The sequence below is a fragment of the Globicephala melas genome, chromosome 19, assembly GCF_963455315.2.
Source record: "Globicephala melas chromosome 19, mGloMel1.2, whole genome shotgun sequence".
NCBI classification, from domain to species: Eukaryota; Metazoa; Chordata; class Mammalia; order Artiodactyla; family Delphinidae; genus Globicephala; species Globicephala melas.
This window is the reverse complement of record NC_083332.1, coordinates 52,221,490-52,238,820: the sequence shown is the minus strand read 5'-3', so window position 1 is coordinate 52,238,820 and position 17,331 is coordinate 52,221,490. Positions and strand designations below refer to the sequence as shown.

The 17,331-nt window shown below is 42.1% G+C and overlaps 1 non-coding gene across 1 annotated transcript; it reads right to left on the bottom strand.

The window, feature by feature from the left end:
• Positions 1–302: 302 nt before the first annotated feature.
• LOC115857052 (U6 spliceosomal RNA) lies at positions 303–409 on the bottom strand. The gene has a single exon (XR_004041098.1). It is a non-coding gene; the product is annotated as a U6 spliceosomal RNA (small nuclear RNA).
• Positions 410–17,331: the final 16,922 nt, after the last annotated feature.

Here is a 17,331-nt window from a genome sequence, read left to right as displayed (position 1 = left end):
GTTGCTGCAGATGGCATTATTTTGTTCCTTTTTTTTTTTTTTTTTTTTTAGCAGTACGGGGGCCTCTCACTGTTGTGGCTTCTCCCGTTGCGGAGCACAGGCTCCAGACGCACAGGCTCAGCGGCCATGGCTCACGGGTCCAGCCACTCCGCGGCACGTGGGCTCCTCTGGACCGGGGCACGAACCCGTGTCCCCTGCATCGGCAGGCGGACTCTCAACCACTGCGCCACCAGGGAAGCCCCTATTTCATTCTTTTTTTACGGCTGAGTAATATTCCATTGTATATACATACCACATCTTCTAAAAATATCAAACACTTTACAAATTTGCATGTCATCCTTGTGCAGGGGCCATGCTAATATTCTCTGTATCATTCCAATTTTAGTATATGTGCTGTTGAAGCAAGCACCAAAGTAAGTTTTTAATGTATTTAACTATTCTGAACAATTCTGAGCAGTGAATAACACTCCACCATGTGATTCAACGTTATTAAATGGGTCACCTGGACCACACGGATGACAGGTGATATGAGTCCCACACTTTGGTGAAACACTGACCTCAGCCATGGATAAAGAGTGTTGCATTCTGACCTATAAGGGAAAAGAATCTGAATCGCTGTGCTGTATACCTGAAACTTACATGATATTGTAAATCAACTATACTTCAATTAAAAATTTAAAAATAAATAAAGGAACTACCCAAAACATCAAAAAAAAAAAAAGGAGTATGACATTCTGACAGACATATTTAGCATTCAAAGCTTCAATTCAGGGTAAATAAACAGAACTGCTTATCATTCCCATTAATATATAGACACATATCATGAAATAGTGATCCCCTTAATAAGGAAGGGAGGTAAATTGACACTACCTTATTTCATCTTTACAGTAACTTTATTTAAACCTCTATCGCCAAAAAAAACCTCTATCTCAATCTCTACTTACAGGTGAGGTATTTGGAAATTAGGAAAATACTTTTTCCTGGGTCACGTTTTCAGTTGTGAGGATCTTAGGCTTGGACCTAAAATTTTCTACCTTCAAAGGCTGCCATTTTTATTATTATTATTGTTGCTGTTATTATCATTATTATTAAGTCTACGACAAGAAGAGACATGAAAAAGTACAAGACTTCAGAAGCTCTTCCTTGTGGTACTTCACTAGTTCTCAAACTTGGTGGGCAGGTAGTTTATGAATGCTGATATAGATCTCCCCCTTTTTTCTACACTGGAGGAAAAAGTGGCCAAAAATGAAGTGACCGATGGAAGGCTGTAAGAGCAAATATGAATTAAAAATAAGAGGCTCAGTTCTTCCTGTTGAAAATAAGGGAAGAGGCTTCACCTGCCTCTTCTTTCAGCATCTACTTTAGAAAACTTGTTGGCTCTATCTCTGTTTCTTTGAAATGCATATAAATCTTACTAAAAGCTAAATAAGCCTCTTACCACCTTTATGACCCAGGAGTGTCTTTCTCAAGGACCTAGGAATCATCTCTTTGAAATGTCATCATTAAGGAAGACAGCACCTCTATCTCGCATTTTCTGTGAGAGGGTCAGAGCCTGATTTGGCAGGTGCCTTGTTCCAAAATGACCTACTGTCATTTGATTTTTTCTTTGGATAAATCATACTAGCTAACACATATGGTCACTCCAATTACCAAATGAATTTAGGATAACCTATGTGGGACAAATGGTGCTGTCAAGCCTGCTGTTTGAGGATGAGTCATTGTTTATCCACTTTCGGTCTGTTCTTTAGTGGAGTGCCTGCGATGTGCATCACATTCTAGTTTAATGCTTATTCAGTAATAAAGCTGTCTTCTTCCTCTTCTACTTTTTGCAGAGAGGTTTTGTGGGTTGGCAGAAGATCTTGTTTTAGTAATCTTTCCCCAGCATGGTCACACAATGAACCAGGACTGAGTGAGTTAGAAAAGGAAACACCTGATTCCTGGCTGGATACTCTTTCCATTGGCCCCGCTTCCTCCTAACAGTGAAGGGGAGCAAAACATACCACCTCAAAATATGTCTCTTTGGCATACTGATTATTTTCAGTTGGTTATTTTTAAGAAAGAGCAGACATAGTGAAACTGAGCAGGACCGAGTGGGGCTCCTAGGCACAGAAGCATTTCTGTGTCCCTCGTTTCTCGTTTGTACAGAATGGGCTTCAGCTTCCATGTCCTTCCCTGAGTTCCAAGGGGCAGGTTCAAACAGTTGCTAATCACGGAAGGGAGGGGATGCAGAGACAAGGGAGGAACAGTCAAGAAACAATAGTGTAGCCTTGAGACAGAATCCTTGAGCTCTTCTACAGAACTAATACCCCCAACAAATGGAAGATGTTAACCAGCTGATGAAGCATTCTTCATTCCAGAGAAGGTCACAGTTTGATAACCTTGAGAACCACAGAAGCTCTTCAAGAGACCACCTGAGGCCAGATTAAAGGAGTGCAGGCCCTGAACACACCCTGATCCTTATCAACAACCCCACCCTTGAACCAATGCTACAAAACTCCTCACCAAATCCTCCCGGGTGGAGACAGTCTTTGAGGGCACAAGCCCACTGTGTCCCCCTTTGCCTGGCAAAGCAATAAAGCTCTTCTTTTCTACTTCATCCCAAACTCTGTCTCCGAGATTTGCTATGGCACCAGATGCTCTGAAAGCTTATCCTTTCATAAGAGACGTTGACACTTACAGGGGACATCTCTATTTGTAAAAGTTACAGACCCCTCTCTGTACCAAGAAGAGAAGGCTGACTCTAAAGCTCCAGAAACTCTTATCAGTGGAGAAGGCGATGACTTAAATCTGCACAACTTCACCTCTGTTTACCGTGCTTTTCCTGGTCCCCTCCAATAAGTGGCCTCCCCCTCCCCCAACAGCTTTTGTCTTTAGCTGGAGATGGTACTTAAGGCCGTGACTTGGGCCATTTAGAGGAGTTACTCAGTTTATCTCCCATGTATACAGGAGGTATACATGTTATTAAACTTCTCCTTGTTTTTCTCCTGTTAATCTGTCTTTTATTACAGGGGGTGTCTCAGCCAGAACCTCCAAGGGTAGAGGAAAGATGATCCTTCCTGCCCCACAAATGCGTACTGTTTTATGTTTGCTACTGTTAACTGTGTAAGTCTCCTCCCTCAAGTGAGTCTGTAAGTTCCTTGAGAGCAGAACGTGTGGCTAAAACACCTTCTGTTATTTTCCCAATGACTAATAATGTGCCAGGGATGTGGCAGAGTCTCAACAAATGCAAGTCGAATCACGGAACTTCAAAGAATTAAGTCAAATGGACTGTGATCTTTACTCACTACCAGATTGTAAAAACAACAAGCTCAAATGGAGTTGCTTATGCTAAGCTCCACACTAGTTAGGTAACGTCCTAGGTAAGCACTAGTTAGGTAACGTCCTGATAGACCCCTACTACCCCCCAAAGGAAACTGACCTTGCGATAACCAGCTTTTTTGTCTAGTGTAACTTCCTTGTCCCCGTTCCCTTCTGCCTATAAAAGTCTTTCATTTCATACAGCTCCCCGGAGCTCCTTTCTATCTGCTAGACGGGATGCTACCTGACTCAAGAATCATTACATAAAGCCAATAAGATTTTTAAATGTATTCAGTTGAATTTTTTTTAAACAGTTTAGTGGCATTGATGGGATCTGGAGACTTCTGACAGCTTTAAGGACAAGAAGAAATGCCGGCATTGGTACCTGTGAACCTTTTGAGCTCTGTTTTTTTTTTTTTTTTTTTTTTCTGTCTCCAAGGGCCGTGGGTAAGTTCCTCTTAGAACTAAGCTCTGCTGTCTGTGTGTTGAGCTCCTGATCGAACTGGCATTGCAGTCCACGGTTAAGGAGTCAGTCTAGACTGACAGGTGGCTCTAACTCAGCATGAGTCCTTAGCCACTGGTTAGCGTGTGACCCTGGCCCAGGGCTTCAGCTGGCAGACAGAACCTGAGTCCCCAGCCTTTGGTTGGCCCACAGTCCCCATTTGCTGGGTTCTGCTCGTTTAGTCCGTAGTTCCACTTGGGGAACTATTGGTTGTGAGCACCTAAGGCCTTCTCTTGGCCAGTCCGCAAGACCATCTCCTGGGCTGCTGCTGGTGTGCACAGCTCTGTTTCCTTGTTAACTGTTGATTCCTTTACATGAGGTAAAGGAATAATAAATCTATTGTTAGTGGGAGTCTTGGAAGCCAAAGCCACAGAATTGGTGGGCATGGATCGAGCACATAAAAACTATCCTAGCACTTGCCACCAAACTCTAAGGCTCCTGCGCTAGAATAAGTCGGTCATGCAATAGGTTGGATTGACAGTAAGCTGCTGGCCAACCTCATGAAAATTTCCATGCCATGAGGCACAGTGTAAAACACCACACGATCACCAACTCAGTGGCACATTTCTCTTGGGTACTAATTTGTCTTAGGAGAGACTTAATAAGTCTTAGCTAAAGAAACAGGGTCCTCAAGTTTCAAAGAATTGAGCATGCCAGTGTCTGGCACAACCGCATTCTCTTCTATCTAAGAACTGTGGTCCTGGAAGCTGTAGATATTTATCAAAATGGCAGAATCTTACTGAGACAACCTAGGATTATAATTACCGTTATAGGGAATGTTCTCACTACACAAGATCTTTCATCTAAAAAGGACACTTGAAAGGAATGGGTGCCAAACCAAACCAACAGTATGGGATACCTGCTTCAACTGGCACGCAGAAAGCTCCAAAAGCCTCAGTGCTCCAAAGCAGCTTCACTGAAAGGTTCACCGCAAAAGGCTAAAAAAACCTAAAGACACAAGAGGTACCTACAAGACTCAGACTTACATGACTCCTGCTACACTCCTCTATCCTCCTTTCCCTGAATATTCAGAGTCTACGAATCTTCTATCTGAATTGCTTTTCCACTTTGAAGAAACTACAAGACGATAAACAAAAGTCCAAGTCGGTGGCCTTACTAAGTGGCTGAGCTAGTGGCCTAACAGACAAGCCCATATCTACCCTCCCATGAGCTGCTCAGAGTTTAAGGGACTCCAAGGGAGTCCCTGGTAAACTGTTACCAGAGGGGGAAATAAAATTAAAATTAATGGAAAACCTTGCCAAATTCTGGAAGCTATAGTCTACTTTAAACCCCACTGAGCTAAATGTATGCAAAGGAAAAACAAACAAACAACAACAAATATTCCAGAGACAAAGCTCTAGATCTATAACATGGCAATCTTTTGATTTCCATCGTGGGTGAAGATCCTCTCGCTGATATAAAGAAGCAACTTAAAGATAAGCAGTTAGAATGGGCAGGACGGGGAGCTTTTGAACTCATCAGGTTGCAACCCAATTCTTTGAGAAATTAAAAACAACTTTCCTTGTCTTACAAACTGAGTCTTTACAATAACAGAAATGCAGCTCTGAAAGCAATTCAATGCCCACCTATCCTGTTCCCAAACCTCCCCTATTCATCTCAAAGTCTTGTAGATATTGTAAAATTCTGGCCTTAGCGGGGGAAAAGTCCTTCTTGGAGGAACATGCGTTCTTTCTCTGTGCCTTTGAGTTGTAAATGTTCTACCAAGTTTCTCCAAGCACTCTTATCTAGGCCATCTCTTTGAAATGCAAACTTCAGGAAGGTAATTCTTATCAGAAGGGTAAAAAAGAGGGGGAAGCCTATTTGGAAATTAAGCAAGTGAAAAATCTTAAGTTTCTGTTCCACATTTATCAGTAAAAAGCTTTAGCCATCTGAGCAGAAAATTCATTCCCTCTGCCAGAAACAATTTAGAACCAACTTTTTTTTTTTTTATAAACTAGTGGTTTTTGCATTATTGTACCTGTCTCATGGCTAAAATTTTAAAACAAAAGCTGTAAGATATCTGTTTTCATTTGTCTCTGTGTTTATGTATGTTATAAAATCTGTGATTTTTTTTGCACCTCTGTATGGTATTACTAAAATTAACTTGTAAAGAGCTCCATTTAATTGGCTGAAAGACAAACAAGCATTTATAAAAGAAATCAAGTATGCCCTCAGAAATATAGAAACTAAGCCAAATGTTTTAGAAGTTCACATGATCTAGGATAATCTTCAGTAAATAAAAGCTAGTTTGTTGATTGAATTAAAACATGCATGTCTTTAGAATTATCAGCATTAAATATAATACTTTTATTCTACCTAGGTTTACTAAAAGTCAAATAAGTGGAACTGAAATGGAGCAAGACACTGTGAGGCCCTCCCTGGTACAAATCTTTTCTATGTACCCTGTTTCTTATTTGCAGGAAAAAGGCTTCAGCCTCCTTGTCCTTTCCCGAGTTCCAAAGGGCAGATTCAAACAGTTGCTAGTCAGGGATGTGAGGGAGTGCAGAAACAAGGGAAGAGCAGTCAAGAAACAACAGTGCAGGGCTTCCCTGGTGGCGCAGCGGTTGAGAGTCCGCCTGCCGATGCAGGGGACACGGGTTCGTGCCCCGGTCCGGGAAGATCCCACATGCCGCGGAGAGGCTGGGCCCGTGAGCCATGGCCGTTGAGCCTGCGAGTCCCGAGCCTGTGCTCCGCAACGGGAGAAGCCACAACAGTGACAGGCCCAAGTACCGCAAAAAAAAAAAAAAAAAAAAAAAAAAAAGTAAAAAATAATAATAAAAAAAGTTAAAAAAAAAAATGAAACAACTGTGTATGAAAAGTAGATAAGGAAAGTAAAATGACTGATTGTTCCAGAATGAGAAAGAGGAGAAAAACCTTAAAGGAATTAGGAAAGCTTCACAGAGGCAGTGACATCTCAGCTGAGATCTAAACAACTATAGAGGACAATGAGGTAAGAAATGGGGAGAACGTTGTCCACTCAGAGCCAAAAATATACACAGAGGATGGAGAGTGTTGAGCAGCTAACAAGGTAAATCCATGCTGTAAGGTTTAGAATGTAAAGGGGAAGAGAAAATGGGGAGAAATGAGCATGGAGAATTAAGCAGAGGCCCTTGTGAACCACTGGAAACCAGGTAAAACCACATTTAAAAACTCCATCTCAGAATCAAAGAGTATTCTGAATTTTAGCATTCATCGGTCATTCCTGACAGCAACCAAAGATTGCATAATTGCATAATCACAGGATATTGCCTGTAATTATAACCATGGTGCAACTTCTCTCTGAAGTTAAAAAATAATAATAATAGGGTTGGGCTTCCCTGGTGGTGCAGTGATTAAGAATCCACCTGCCAATGCAGGGGACACGGGTTCGAGCCCTGGTCCAGGAAGAGTACACGTGCTGTGGAACAGCTAAGCCTCTGCACCACAACTACTGAGCCTGTGCTCGAGAGCTTGTGAGCCACAACTACTGAGTGCACGTGCCACAACTACTGAAGCCTGTGCGCCACAACTACTGAGCCCGCGTGCCACAACTACTGAAGCCCATGTGTGTAGAGCCCGTGCTCCACAAGAGAAGCCACCGCAATGAGAAGCTCGCGCACTGCAAAGAAGAGTAGCCCCTGCTCACAACTAGAGAAAGCCCGCACACAACAACGAAGACCCAAGGCAACCAAAAATAAATAAATATATATATTTTTAAATAAATAAAATAAAAATAATAGGGTTTATGGGAAAAATAAGTTTCCCCCCATCTACACAACCTTGTTGCCAGAATACTAACAAAAATAAATTTCTTCTGAGGAGATAAGTTTTTAACGTCAAACCAGGTAGGCAGTCAGGCGAATGCTGCCACAGTAAAAGGCAACAGTTGTTTGGAAATGCTGCAAACCCTCTGCTTAGAGCGGGGATAGCAGATGCTGACACCACGCAGGTGAAATGCTGTCTCTCAGGTGCCCCAAGGGGCAGTGCAAGATGCCACGGGCAAGGGCTGCACAGGGCTGACTTGGGCAAGAGTCATTCAAACCTAAACTGAAAAGATGCAAGGGACGATATTCCTTTCTTCTCTGCTCATTCTTATCTTTTCTACGTGATACCTGGAATCCCTGTAGCCATCACGCAACACAGGAAGGGAGGCTGTGTGGAAAAGCACAAGACAGAGGAGAGACACGGGAAGCACCAAGGTCCTCGAAGACGTCAGTGAGGGCGTCACCACCCAGCCTGAAGCCGGCCACCCCTCCGACAATCGTTACGGCAGAAAACAACCTTCTCACTGCCTTGGGCGTTACTGTAGTGAGGATACCGTCTTACCTGCAGCCCAAATCATCCCAACTGACACAGGAAACCCACGATAATCTTAGTGAATGGAGTTGCAGAGAAGCAGCCCAGGGGGCCGTGTGCCAATACCTGTTCCAGGCCACTGAGAAATTATCTGATTACATGTGTCATATGTGCTTCTAACCTCTGCAAGTCAGAGATGGAGATAGAGATAGACAGAGACAAACAGACAGACACAGACACACATGCACAGAGCTACCACGATGTTTTGAGTGAGAATAAATATATGATCAACATAGGTGAAACCCAGCTAGTAAAACAAAATTCCTCTTCTCTAATTTTAAAAAATATTTATAAATAAGTAAACATGAAGTGTGTATTAAATTCTACTTAAAGGGTATACCTTACCCATGTCCTTAGTGTTTCAATGTGAGGTTTTACAGAATATGAGGAAAGGTCACAAACCATTCACACCTTATTACAGTAAGGAGAAAATCCCATCGCTTTACCCTGCACACCACAGGGTGTCCCCAGTTCTCGTTCTTTGGAAGGATCACATAGTCATCTCTGTGCTGCTGTAACTGCATCCCTTCTCTGTGGGGCACAGAGGGGCAGATGAACCCAGACCAAGCCTATCTGTGTGAATTAGCAAGTAAAGCAGGTTCTCTGGTTTCAGAGACATCAGAGATGAGTCCTATGTATTTCAAGATCCTCCTTTCCTCCTTCTAGGTCCTAAATGTTACATATATATGTAATGATTTAGGGAAATGGAATAGCTGTAGATATTATACTGGAAACGAGTATAATCCTTAAAGTACAGAGTTTTCTTTCAAGTAGTTGTTTTTGTTTTGGATGACAGGAAGAATAAAAACAACAGGATGGAGTAAGGTAAAGGTTTTTTGCTGAGAATCTGATGAAAATCAGAAAAGAGCACAGCTCTCATTTCCACCGTCCATTCCCTGAAAGTGCCAACAGTGAACTGTCCAATTATTTTGGAGGCAATAATGTCAGTCAGATGATGCAAGTCCAGGGAGAGAAAGAATACAACATGGCTTTTGTTCTATAAAATTAATTGTCACGCTATCACTACAAATAGTAACTCTGGAGCACCCTCCCCGATGGGGAAGATATTTTTTGCAAAGAACTTTCTTTTCTATGGATTTTAGGGATTACGTAGTACAACCATCCTTTAATTTTCCTGTATACTCTACAGTGTATTCTCTAAATGGTTATTTACCTGACACCAAACAAAAGGAATTACAAGAGTGAAAAGAAAACCTGCTGTCTCTAAGCCTGGCTTCTAAAAAGAATCTCATCAAACAGTGATGACTCATGCTGTATTTTCAGATATGACTGCTCTTTGATGGAAATGTTAATTTTTACTTCTATACCAGTGGCATTGTTAATAATTTTAGGACTGACATGATACTTAAATCTCAAGTGATGACAGATCACACTCAGGTTGAGCTTACAAGATGGCTCCCCAAGAGTTTGAAATTACAAAAAAAGGAAAAATAATAGTGACTAATTCTTGCATAGTGTTTTAAATTTACAAACCATTTTCTCGAGCAATTTACTCATCGAGGAAACCTAATTAAAAGAAGACAGTGCAGCCCCGATAGGAAGATTTCTTAGTGGTCAAGTTGTAATTCAAATGCTATGTTTAGAACTCAAGTACTGGAAATTCCCTGGTGGTCCAGTGGTTAGGACTCGGTGCTTTCACTGCTGTGGGCCCAGGGTTCAATCCCTGGTCAGGGAACTAAGATCCCACAAGCCACACGGTGTGGCCAAAAAAAAAAAGAACTCCAGTACTGGCCACTTCCCAGGGCAAACTCCTGGTTGTCATGGCACGGACATTGGAATGTCACCTAAAATAAATGTTTCCATTGTATAACTTCTCAAAGACAAACCATAAGATTAAATTACATTCAACTTCAGAAACAAGCTAAGCGATTTATTGTTTCTTCTCTCTGAATTGTGCTTTCATGTATGATTTCTAATTGCTTGGGTGGGAAATGGTGGGATTTGAAGAACCCAGAGGAAAATGGGATTCTTGGTAACTTAAGTGAAACAAACCTTAGTTACCACCCCCTCTATGGACTCCCGGGGCAGGGGGCTGAGTTAGAAAAACAGCTGTTCTCTTCATGCCTGGATTTGGTTGGTTTGCTCATGTATTTATTTGCTGCTTAAATCTGCAGCAAATAAATACATATGCAATACATACTATTATCTGCTGAACCTGTGGCCACTAAAACGAGGATTCTGATCACCCTGTTATGTGTGAAAGTTCTTTGTATACAAAACCTGCCTTTAAAATGGTGATACAACATGGCCAGGTTGAGTTAGTGCCTTGAAAATCTCAATCATTTGGTGCTGGGGTGTCCCAAAGAATTATATTTACCTCAGACGATTGTGGTTTTCATTGGGTTATTTGTGCTGGCTTTGGTAGGAATGAAACTGAGCCGGACACTGTGGGGCTCCCAGGCATAAAAGTCTTTGTGTGTCCCCCATTTCTTATTTTCAGGGAATGGGCTTCAGCCTCCATGACCTTCCCTGAATTTCAAAGGGCAGGTTCAAACAGCTGGTAATCAGGGAAGTGAGAGGATGGGGAGACAAGGGAGGAACAGTCAAGAAACAATAGTGCAGCCTTGAGGCAGGGTCCTGGTTCCCCCTGAAGGGATATAAATAATATCTTTGAGCTGTTTTTCAGATACTGAAAGGCCCACCAGCTGGGAGGATTAAACTGTATGCTACCCACAAGCATGTAGACCACAGACCAATTGGAACCAGAAGGTTGATGATGCTGACTCCCACTTACCTCACCACTGACCAATCAGAAGAATGTGCACGAGCTGATCACCCCTCCTCTTTGAACCATTACTACAAACCTCCTCACTACCACCTCCAGGTTGGGACACACAGTTTTGAGGGCATTAGCCCACTGTGGCCCCCTTTGCCTGGCAAAGCAATAAAGCTATTCTTTTCTACTTAACCAAAAACTCTGTTTCCAAGATTCAATTCAGTATTGGGGTACAGAGCTGAATTTCGGCTACAGGAAGGGGCGAGAAATGATGTATATTTATTGTATCTTTACTTGAACGATAGTAGCATACTAAATACACATTTAAGTATTTTTAAATGTTTGATGAAATTTGTAATCCAAAAGAATTTAGGATACTAAAGTATTGGGTGGGCCAAAAGGTTCATTTGGTTTTTTCCGTAAGACGGCTCTAGTAGCACTTAGTTGTCTTTAACTTCATTTGAAACAATTTTGTTAGAGTGTATGTGACAACCGTCATATCAGCGTGCATTTAAAAAAAGACATCAGGGCTTCCCTGGTGGCGCAGTGGTTGGGAGTCCGCCTGCCGGTGCAGCGGACACGGGTTCATGCTCCGGTCCGGGAAGATCCCACATGCCGCCGAGCGGCTGGGCCCGTGAGCCATGGCCGCTGAGCCTGCGTGTCCGGAACCTGTGCTCCGCAATGGGAGAGGCCACACAGTGAGAGGCCCGCATACCACAAAAAAAAAAAAAAAAAAAAAGACATCAAAATTGGTTAATTTTTGTGTAGACATTTTAATATTGAAGATGGAAGGGAAAAAAGCAACATTTTCGGCATATTATGCTTTATTATTGGAAGAAAGGTAAAAAAGCAACCGAAACACACAAAAAGATTTGTGCAGTGTATGGAGAAGGTATTGTGACTGACCAAACGTGTCAAAAGTGGTCTGCAAAGTTTCGTGCTGGAGATTTCTCGCTGGACGATGCTCCACAGTCAGGTAGACCAGCTGAAGTTGACAGCGATCAAATCAAAACAATAATTGAGAACAATCAACATTATACCACGTGGGAGATAGCTGATATACTCAAAATATCCAAATCGAGCGCTGAAAATCATTTGCACCAGCTTGGTTATGTTAATCGCTTTGATGTTTGAGTTCCACGTAAGTTAAGCGAAAAAAACCTTCTTGACCGTTACTTCCACATGCGATTCTCTACTGAAATGTAATGAAAACGTTCCGTTTTTAAAACAAATTGTGATGGGCGATGAAAAGTGGATACTATACAACAATGTGGAATGGAAGAGATTGTGGGGCAAGCTAAATGAACCACCGCCAACCACACCAAAGGCTGGTGTTCATCCAAAGAAGATGATGTTGTGTATATGGTGGGATTGGAACAGAGTCCTTTATTATAAGCTCCTTCCAGAAAACCAAATGATTAATTCCAACAAGTACTGCTCCCAACTAGACCAACTGAAATCGGAACTCAACGATAAGCGTCCAGAATTAGTCAACAGAAAATGCATGATCTTCCATCAGGATAACGCAAGACCACATGTTTTTTTGGTGACCAGGCAAAAACTGTTGCAGTTTGGCTGGGAAGTTCTGCTTCATCTGTCGTATTCACCAGACACTGCACCTTCGGATTTCCATCTATTTCGGTCTTTACAAAATTCACTTAATGGAAAAAATTTAAATTCCCTGGAAGACTGTAAAAGGCACCTGGAAAAGTTGTTTGCTCAAAAAGATAAAAAGTTTTGGGAAGATGGAATTATGAAGTTGCCTGAAAAATGGCAGAAGGTAGTGGAACAAAACAGTGAATACGTTGTTCAATAAAGTTCTTGGTGAAAATGAAAAATGTGTCTTTTATTTTTACTTAAAAAACCCAAGGCACTTTTTGGCCCACCCAATAGATCTTGCAGAGACTTAATGATGGATATTTGCAGTGAACAAATAGCTGTCAGATATGAAGTAAATAGACCCTCTCTCCATATGTACGTATATACATACACACATATATATATACAAACATACACATAAACACACATATAGTGTGTAAATCAAAATTTTTGAAAATTTACTTCTTACAGTTAGGATGTAGTAATTTCATAGTAAAACCCTACATTTTTAAGAACTATATCTAGATAAAGGATGCAACTGTCATAGGAGACCAAAATAGTAGGCTTCTCGTTGAAATATACAGCTCTATTCAAAAGCAATTCAGAGTTTATTCTTACCTGTCTCTGTAGGGTATTTTAAAATATTTTAAGATGCATGGAAATAATGAGCATTCAGAAGAATTACCTCTTTGACAATGAAAACTACATTGAGAGGTTTTAGAGCCTTTGCAAACTGCCACTCAATCGTATTATTTTATGAACTCTTTGCTCTTTAAAATTGAGAACAAAGCAATTAACTACAATTTTACACCTTCAGAAAGACTAAGAACGTGGTCTGCCATCTCTTGTAAATTCCAGAGTGTATTTCACTCAAATTTATAGTTCCATTGTGTGGAAATTTTCCTCTTCTTCAAAAGACAGTTCAAAAGTGAATCTTCTATTTTGTTCACTGAAAAGGGGCAATACATACCAATTCTGTTCCTAAGAAAATAAGCTTAATAGGTCCCACTGTAAAAATAATTGCGAGCCCAGTATTTAAGAACATGATACACACAGGCAGAACCTATCAGGCAGGACGTCTACTCCTTGTTCACGGAACGTGGTGATCAGAGTTTAGGAACCATGTGCCTTGAGAAGTTTGCACACTAGCGAGTGAGATCGAGCACTTCCTGTGGGTCAGACACTGTGCTCGGTGCTTCACAGAAATCCCTTAATCCCCACGGAGGCCACGCTGCACTCAGTCCTGCCAACCTCGTGTGCACTTGAATCGGGGGATCAGGGAGGGTCAGCAGTGAACTCACAGGTACAGGTGGGAAGGCAAGGATTTGAGCCCAGGTAGTCTGAGCAGAACTTGAGCACCTCCCTCTGTGTACGCTACACTCTCCCTAACATGAGTAGGGATCAGGGGCTGAGCTCCACCAGACCAATGGCACGACACCAATAACCAACCCAACACGCCTTCCACCCAGATAGAGCAACAGGACGTTCCTTTTGGAGGCCAACAATCAAAGGAACACAGTGACTCAACGTTCACACTCTGGAGCGTCTCAGAGAAGGAATTAGAATTGAACTTCTACCCCTGTTCTTTAGATCCCAGTATTGTCATCTCTTTCTTCCTATTCCTGCTGCCGGGCTAAGGCCCCTGTTGCCTCCTCCTGAACTATTAGATTAGATTCCAGTGCCATCTTTCCTCCTTCAATCTCCTGCTCAGTTAAATTTTTCAAACCGTGGTTCCGCTCATGACGGCTCCACCTCTCGAGAGACCTTGCAGGGGCTGCTCGTGACGAGATGACAAAACACAACCTGGTCTCCCGTGCCCTGCTTCCCAGCTGTGCTCTCAACAAGCCCTCCTGTTCCCACCAAGAAGGAGCCAGCAATCCAGCCACTTCCACCTAATCCCCCTTCCCCAACCTCGCCTCCAGGGCTCTCGACAATCACTAAGATCTTGCTGTGCTGAGTGGTCTGTGGTGGCACTTGGATAAACGCACACAGAAACCCTACTTGGATAGTTAGCAGTTAGTGAACCGTGCACGTGTGTCACTAAAATAAAATGACTCAGAAGGAAGAGGAGAACTTTGGAGATTTGGTCTCATTCGGTTAGGAACTGGGTGTTTAGTCAACTCATCTATTTAGTCATCTCATCAACTGAAGCAAATTAACATACCTGGTGTGAAAATGGTGCTGGATTTCAGGCTGGGGAGATCAGGGTCATGAGGCTGACTTTCAAGAGGAGAGAAAGGCAGAGATTTCCTTCTCTCCTCTGCCTTCATTTCTGCATTTATTTTATTTACTTTTTTAAATTTTGGGGGGATACACAGTTTTGAGGGCATGAGCCCGCTGTGGCCCCCTTTGCCTGGCAAATAAAAGGATTCTTTTCTACTTCACCGCCCAAAAAAATTTCTTTTTAAATCTGCCACAATATATTTTCTCATTTTCCCACTCTTGGTCACCCAGTTTTCCTGGTCTAGAAGAATTTTTTTCTCACTCTCTGCCTAGGCAAAATATATACTACTACTACTATACTAACCTATCAAATCTCAGCATGTGGCCCCTGTCACCATGCCATCCCTTTTGTGAGGGCCAGTAGCTCTCACTGTTCCCCTCAGTCCACACTTCTGTCCCTATCAGGTATCTGGGGAAGCAATGTCCTTCCTTCACTATCAGATCACACTTAATATATCTGTAATCTTCTCAGAGCCTAGGTCAGGGCCCTAAACATGTTTTGTTCACTGAATATTTTCCCCTCAAAATTCTCCTGTGTCATGTTATTTCTCTTTTCTTTTTTAAAAAATAACTTATCTTTCATTTGCTTTCTGTTTATCCTTTTTAAAAAATCTTTTCCAACTGCCTTTCCAATGCCAACTGCTTTAAACAACATGTTAAGCTTGTTTCCTCATCTGTAGACTGGAGATAATATTATTACCTAAAATACAAAGTTATTAGGGGAACCAAATGAACCAATGCATGAAACATTTAGCACCTGGCAGTAGCAACTGAATAATTGGTGGAGAAGCTTAGACTGTAGCCTGAGAACGCAAAAGGAAACATATGCCTGCCCTGAAGGATATGCTGTGTCATGCGACAGGGAAATACGTAGACAGAAAATAACAAGAAAACATGCAGAATATTGTTAGAGAGACGTCGTAGAGATGAGAGCAGTCTTCCCATCCAGGATATATTTAAGTTGGATGTTTCACAAAAGCAGAGAATGTGGACTGTAGCATCTGAAGTTGTTTCTTGTCTACTTTTGCCACGACAAGTCAGTGAATGACCTGGTACAGACTGAAAAAAGTTTGAGGTTCACGTCACAGTGTAAATCATACTGAATTAGATGATCATACGTAGTGACTGTTAAATGCAGCCGTTCTTCGTATGCCCATATATTTAGACTGGAGCTAACGCAGGAGGAAAACTGATACACGGATGTCAGCCAATCCTCCCTGCAGAACAGAAGCCAGCGGGCTGCCCCACGTTGAAACGGACCCAGGCATTTAGCACAGGGGGACTGATCACCGTGCAGGACCACTTCTGTTTGCAAGAAAATGCATGAGTGACCACCAACAGCAAATGGTCCTGCCTTCCCACTTCCCTTTCGTCCTCCTACATGTAAAAATAATTTAACAGGTGCCAATAAGTTAGAGAAATGATTGTCATCCAGTTTCAGGGAAGGAAAAAAAAGATTTGTTCTGATGTGTCATTGTAATTATTTGTTTTGAAGTAATTTTATTTTGAAATAGCGAATATATATATGTATATTTGTTATTATCAAAGATAGAAGTGGGTTCTTAAAAGGTTAAGAACATGAGTAACAATACATTTAAATCACAAAGTGTGTCAGTTTTCTCTAGTTGTGCACCAGATTACCACAAATTTAGCCGCTTAATACAAGCACATCTTTATTTTCTCAGTTTCCACGGGTCAGGAGTCCAGGCGCAGCTCAGCTGGTCCTCCATTCATGGTCTCACCAGGCTGCAATCACAGTGTCTGCACAGATGCCTTCCACGTGTAGGCTTCACTGGGGAAGAACTAGCTTCCAAGCTCATTCCGGTTGTCCGATCCCAACATCTGCAGCTGTACAAGTGAGCGCCCGGCTTCCTGCAGGCTGCCGGCTGGAGGTGACCACAGGTCATGGGGACCCACGGGCCCTGGAAGCCTCCTGCAGGTCCCCTTCCACGAGGCTTCTCTAAATGGCCACTCTTTTCATCAGGTTCACAGGGGGAGTCTGTAGCTCCAGTAGGATATGACACAGTCTTATGTAACCTAATATAATCACAGGAATGCCAGCCCATCACGTTTGCTGTGTTCTACTGGTAAGAATATCGTCACAGGCTCTCCTACACTCAAGGAGTGGGGATTTCACAAAGGCATGAACGTCAGAGGTTGGGGATCACTTTAGGGTCTGTCTTCTACATTAAGTTATATGAGTAACTTATAAAAAACACATTTGTATCCATTTTCTCAATACTTAAAGGGTTGGGAGAAATAACTGATGAGCTGGACTTTCTTAAAGTTAAAAACGTCTGCTCTGTGACAATGTCAAAAGAATCGGAGGACAAGCCACAGACTAGAAGAAAATATTTATCAAAGATACAGCTGATAAAAGACTGTTATCCAAACTACACAAAGAACTCTTAAAACTTAATGACAATGTGTTTTAAAAAATGGGCCAAAGACCGTCACAGACAAATCACCGAAGAAGACATACAGGTGGCCAATAAGCATATAAAAAGATGTTCCACATTATATGTAACCAGGGAAATGCAAACTACAAGAACAAAATACAGCTACACATCTATTATAATGGTGAAAGTCCAGAACACTGACAACAGCAGATGCTAGTGACGACTGAAGCAACAGGAAC